A 6,064-nucleotide genomic window follows, 5' to 3' on the forward strand; every position below is an offset into this window, starting at 1 on the left:
GTTTGCAGAGCACATTGTTTGCTTTTCAACGATTTTGTTTAAATCGACCAATTGCTGACGATAAAACTAACAGTTGTGTACATATGCCACTCTGTACCCAGTGAATATCAATACATCAAGCAATCAGTGTGCGTTGTAATTTTGTTTGATGTATATTTCCATATTAGAATTAGTAAAAATATGTACTAAAATATGTGATTAGAGATTAGCAAAATACATTATACTGTATGTTAAAAGTACCTAAAGAGAAACCTAAAAACTATTACTGTATTATCCGTAATTAATCATAATCGGGAAGTAATATAAACGATCAGTAAATATGAGCTTAGTGGCCAGCAAAAGGAATCGAAAAAATAAAATATTATTTTAAGAAATTTCTTTCTACAAGTTAGATTCTTTCCACAAAGGTAACCAACATAAGTAAACTTCTCATCCAATGGTAAATTTTGAAGCCAGTTTTTCTTGTCTAGTTCATGTCCAGTGACACTGATAGCTAGTGTCGATGAAATGCTGTTTCTATTAGTATAGGGTTATTTTCATGATTTGTGCTTTACGTTTGGATATATAACTAGGGGACAAGTAAATGTTTATGTTTGGATCGTTTTATTTTGTTAAACGAGGTTTTAATTGACTGAAATAACTAGAAACAAATTATAAACAAAACACGACCTCTACAGTGCACCGGACAGAACTAACAATAAAATTGGCTTTCGCTGTTACATAAAGATGAGAAATGTAGGTATAACTATCTGCTATAAAATTATCTGTTTAATGTATGTGTTAAAACATAAAGATATCACAACAATGGAATTAGTGATGTGTCGAAGTCCAATGTTGAATTTCTTGTTTACTAAACAATTAATTTACAGTTAACTGTTTATAAGCTCATCATTAACATGTCATCTCTGAATTTTGTTCATTATAATATTAACCGTGCTGTGCATTTGCTAAGTATGTGAACTGTCCAGCAAAAGTAGGCGTGTTCCAACCAATCAGAATAGGTTGTCATTGAAGAAGTAATTGAAAGTTATCATATAACATTCACGTGATACGATTTATTGCATTGAACTTATCGTGCGTCGTAGGATTACTTGCATGCGTCCATTGATTATGTTTAGTTAATTGGAAACAAATATTTACACTTTAGGGTTGAACAGAACCGGCAGGATTAAAAAAAATAATATCCATCATCATCAGACATTTTGTTAAAAGTTATGTTTTAGTATGTTTCAAAAATAAGGTAAATATCTGTGAGAAAACTGTTTACAAAATATATCCTACATTGTGTATAGTTCAAAATAATATTTTATACCGTATAAAATCATAGACAAAAATTTTGTCTATGATAAAATGTACGACAGTTTGTTTATAAGATATGTTTCAATTAATGTCTGTGTATCTACTGATTTATCTTGATAATTCAGAAAGATTGGTTTACCCTACGACTGATTTAATATGAAGCTTTCTATACAATAAACTACAAAGTTTCTGTTCCATTAGATTTGTCGTTTTCCTGAAAGCTATACATGTTCATCGTTAAACTGTCAATTTTATAACAATAAGCATAGAAGTGTAATTGTTTTAGGCAGTCACTTTTTGTAGCCCAACTACGTGTAAACTACGATATTGTATTATGTAAACTTAATGTACAGACCAAGAAAACAATATTTTATGAACATTTTTGGCGCAACAGAATAAGTCTGTAATATTTTAAGCTTATAAAGATATTAAAGATATGTTGATTATTTAAATCTTGTTTATTTCAAAACTTGTGCTTTTAGACGTGAGAAAACTTTGATCTTCATAAATTCACCTTATCCAAACTTCATGAGATTTTAGAATTGAAGTATTTACACGGTTGTTTTAATTCTACGAAGAATAATGCAACAGTATTTCTAATTTGTGTTGGTAGCATGTCCAAACAATATGGTATTGTTGCAGGTTTCTAAATTGGTTTATAATGATTGTTGATTTTAATAGACAAGTGTCGCATTCCGTTTCTCCTATTTCCCATGACACATGTGAATATTATGTAAGTAAAAGTGTATAATAACTGGGATTTATTCATCGTTTGGGTAATATTTTCTACCGGTACTTAAGTATTTGAGTTTATCAAGAATTTAAAATGACGCAAAAGGATAAGATATTGTATTTTTACAAACAATAATTTGACTATGGTTATGCTTGCACGGTAGTCTAAATTGAACTATTTAATATAGCCTACTGAAGTTATTTCTATCCACAGAACTGAATATTGTGTCTTAACCTGTGTAAAATGTGTATATGTATAAATCTTGTTTGTATATATTGTACATATTAGAAACTAAGCCATAAATGAAACAATAAAATAGTTTTGCTATTTTTCGTCATTGTCATTAACCTAAATCTAGTTTTCAAGGAAGTAAATGGAATATTGTTTTTTTTTTCATTTAATAGGAAAGTGTAAAAGAAAATACAAATTTCTGTTGGACTATGTTTTAGGCTCAGGTTTGAATAACTTGTTATGCGTTTGAATATTTGTGTTGAACAGACATTCAAGGACATACGAACATCAAAGGCTTACGAACATTACATTACAATATGTGTCTACTATTTGAAGTATACAATTTTTCTAGTAATTCCTTTTTACACTGTGTATTACAATAACAACAGATTAAAATATTCGTGAGTCAGAAATTGAGTAAAATCACAGCAACGAGTAAATGAATACAACGATATGTAATTGTTATAAATGGCAAACATTTCATCATGCAAGTAAGTTTGTGCACTGGAACTAGTAAGATCTGTTTCAGAATAATTGTATTAACCAAGTTCAATCAAGAGATATTTAAGTTGATCCCTGACCTTTCACGACACTGAATCTCATAGAAACCGAAATCGTACTTTTTATCACTACTGAAGTCGTTAACCAGTTTTAACAACAGAAACTTTTAACGAATGAGACTTTCCTAAATTAAGAAAATGTAATAAGTAGATTAATGCTGAAACATAATACATTTATAAATAAGTGAGAATCATGAAAGTGGAATTTTACGTTATGAGTACAGCCAAATATACATTTAATTTATCTTGTAGACATTGTTAATGTACTTGCTGTTTTAATCAAACTTAACTTTGCTGGAGTACTACAAGAAAAGGGAGAAATCTCATGAGATAGAAGTTATTGGAATTTAATTGATCCTTATTAAATATATGAAAAGGTCTTTACTTCCAAAAATGTATATATATTTATATACTTAATATTTATTATAGCTTTTAAACCAGCTCGGTAGACTAAGCATTGGTACAAGTAAAGCTGATACTCAACTACCCAATTATTATTATCTTGCACATTAATATACTACTGTACAACAATTAAATATCCTATATATAATACGAGTAAAGTTTGAATAATTGTCAACTCGATCTGGGAATCGGCCCTAACAAAAACGTTTATATTTACGGAATTAAGTTCTGTGTCAAAAATAAGTTCTAGACCAGTGGTATAGCCGGGAAAATCTATTTTCGCCATAATATGAGTACAAACTTTTAAAAAATTAACATGGGCCTTATGAGAAAACATTCCGCCATTATTGTCATTTTGTTTACATTTTAAGACATAACGTGACGTTCTGTACCCACGTGCACCTCAGCTTGCGCATGCGCAGAAAGCTCTTGAAGCACTTTCCGAGGTCCAGGTGACTGTTATTTCTGAATCTGATGTGTATTGATTCATTGATTGGCTTCTGACATCCAATTTTGTCAACTTGTGACAGAGAGAAAGGGAACGACTCGACTTTGTTCCAGTTCATTAAATCGTTTGATGTATAAGAATTTGTATTATATTATAAAACTTTAGAGAGTAATGAGTTTCTAATTCATGAAAAAAACTATTCTTACATTAGCCTCAGCCTCAGCTTTATTACTGTTTATTTAATACTTTTGCCAATATAAAAAGCGATATATCTTATTTTTTATATTTTTAATGGTTTTAATGATAATTATCATCACTAAATTACTCTTTTCGTTGGTTGTCGTGTCGTGTCGTTGTCAATAATGTCGTCTGATTCTGACTGGAAAATAATTAATTGTAACCTAACTTACTACTAGCACTAAGAGTGTTGCAATTAGCAGTGTGGGATGATTGCACTGGATAATTTAGCTACATATTTCAGAAAAATAAAATTTAAAATAGATCAAACACTAGGATTTGTTCTAAAGTTTAAGCCGTGTTGAGATGGATCCTTTCAGGTTATCCTAGCCTAAACAACTGGGTTAGTAACTTAGCTTGACTTGGTAGTTCTTGGTCATCCATGTTTTGTTTATTCACACTAATTAATGCCTTCTAGATTAAAAATGCCTTATTCTGCTCTGTTTTGAAACTAATATCCATAGGCCTTAAGTCTGAATTTTTGTTTTAAGTACTGGCACTGGGTACATTGCGTGACCGGTACGTGCCCACATTATTAGGTAACTCGGTAAGGTTGCTTTTTATAAATGGATAATTTCATGAATCACTAATACCCTATATCTAGGTGTGTTCAGTACATAATGAAACTCTCAAAAAAGTACTAATCCTAACCCAAATAAAATATGGTAGCTTTAGGCCTACAGAGGATTAGTGTTTATATTACTTATCTGTGGCATTAGTCATGTATGCCTTAAGATGGCTATAAGTTTAGGACTAGATATTATATAAACTCCCAATTAACTTATAGGCCTAGGGCAGCCTAGCCTATTATTTGTCAGTGTCAATAAAATAGTGCAATTAGGCCTATACTAAACCAAGCCAAAACAAAAACTAAATATCCAGGAATTATTCGTCAATGGAAACCCCAATCAAGGGCTGCAAAAGATTCTTCAAGGTTAAAACTACTCACTATCCAATCCTAAAGTGTCTTTTGTATAGATAAAATAAATACTTAACTCTTGATTTGATGTCAATCAATATTTTCATTAATTATGCCATATACACCATAACAGTGTTGTTATTAAGACAATTTGTTCTATGAAAGCGTGTAACATAAGGTATTTTAAATTAAAGCTTAAATTTATTATTATTTATTCTTTAATGTTTAGTTTCCCGAGCAAAGTTCGGTCCCCAGGTACTATAAAAGTTATCGAAGAAATTCAAGGCGGTTCATTCTGTTCATTAAATATAGACTACACAATTTGATTGAACTAAATAATGTATAAATCACATTAGTCACAGATAAATAACATTTAAAACTGTTTAAATAGTTATTTATTTATGCAAGCAATTGTTTACAATGGATCAACGAAAGATTGAACAAGCACTCCAATTTAAACTCACACAAATGATATTATCCACTTCCGTCCAAGCAGAATCGCCAGTAGTTTGACGTCGCAAAAACAATTTAAATATATTTACCAAATTATAAGACCTAATACGATCGAAAGCCAATATGAAGTTCCTTTGAATATTGTCATAGTAATTAGAGAGATGGTGTCTAGGGTATATTAGATAGGAGCCTCTGATGATGCCATTACCTTTGAGCGTGTCTTGGACAGGAGTATTGACCCATACATAACCCCAAGGTTATACTAGACGCTGCTCGTGTGCAGCATCCACCAATAATTGAGAATACTATTACTGTAGATTTATTTGACGTACACAAAATTGTTCTTGTAAAAACATGAAAATTCTCAACGGTCCAGCAAGATACGTGCATCTCCCTATGTTGGAAATTCTTGAATGGTCAAAGTAGGATTAGGAAGAATTTCTTAACTAGTTTGTAAATTCATAGAGTGAACTGAAAGTTGGAATCGTAGCTACAATACTCACCTCTAGGCTGTTCAGTGAATTGGCTTATAAGTAGGCCTACTGCGCTGTCCTAATTACTTCTTTGAGGCGACGTGACGTCATAGTAGTTACCCATTAAAAAAATAGCTACAGAACGTTTCTTTTAAGCAACTAAAATTTATTTTGAATTAACAAAATACATCAAAGTACATCAAGGGAAGCGGAAGTAATTGTTCGAAGTGAGATTACCTCGTTTATCAAACTCAATGGGGTTTTACTTAAATTATTTGTATGAGTTACCATCTTTCTTTTAATACTATG

This window comes from Macrosteles quadrilineatus, unplaced genomic scaffold (genome assembly GCF_028750875.1).
Source record: "Macrosteles quadrilineatus isolate MER2022 unplaced genomic scaffold, UCM_ALF_1.0 Scaffold_1__1_contigs__length_201487025, whole genome shotgun sequence".
In the NCBI taxonomy this organism is placed as follows: domain Eukaryota; kingdom Metazoa; phylum Arthropoda; class Insecta; order Hemiptera; family Cicadellidae; genus Macrosteles; species Macrosteles quadrilineatus.